This window comes from Ceratina calcarata, unplaced genomic scaffold (genome assembly GCF_001652005.2).
Source record: "Ceratina calcarata isolate Rehan_Ccalc_2016 unplaced genomic scaffold, ASM165200v1 scaffold7634, whole genome shotgun sequence".
In the NCBI taxonomy this organism is placed as follows: Eukaryota; Metazoa; Arthropoda; class Insecta; order Hymenoptera; family Apidae; genus Ceratina; species Ceratina calcarata.
The window spans coordinates 1-647 of NW_017178929.1; the positions used below are offsets into that span (position 1 = coordinate 1).

A 647-nucleotide genomic window follows, 5' to 3' on the forward strand; every position below is an offset into this window, starting at 1 on the left:
ATTTCTATGTTTTATCTTATTTTTATTACCAAAACTGGCCTGTTTCAAGAATGTTCATCGTTTTAATGTTCTAATAAAAATTATTAGTAATGTGGATGAATATGGCTTTGAAAGACCCCAAGACTTTGACTATGAAACCTACGAAGATTTTATGTCAGAGTACCTCAAAGTGCTTGCTAAAAGGGCAAAGAAATGGTCCGAAATCATTGGAGAAGGGAAGTCCTTACAACGCAATATTACGGTGAAAAGATATGTCAGAAAAGGAATACCAGGAGAGCACAGAGGATTAGTAAGTAGAACATCTTATGTCTTAATTCATATTCTAAATATAAAAGGGAAAACATGATTTTTGAAGGTGTGGCTTTCTGTCAGTGGTGGGGAGGAATTAAAGAATGCAGACCCAGATCTTTATCAAAAGCTGTTACAGCCTCCGCATAACAAGCAAGTCGCGGATATTATTAAAACTGATCTGCCAAGAACTTTTCCTGACAATATATTTTTCAACAATACAGAAAATCAACAACACCAATTGTATAATGTTCTCTTAGCATTTGCTCAGCAAAATAAAGCAGTAGGATACTGTCAAGTAAGTACATACATCTTTAAGTTATAATAGTAAATATATGTGTACGTGCATTTTATTTTTA

The 647-nt window shown here is 33.4% G+C and overlaps 1 pseudogene; it reads left to right on the forward strand.

The window, feature by feature from the left end:
• The first annotated feature begins 7 nt into the window (after nt 1-7).
• LOC108630438 (growth hormone-regulated TBC protein 1-A pseudogene) lies at nt 8-640 on the forward strand (annotated as a pseudogene).
• Nucleotides 641-647: the final 7 nt, after the last annotated feature.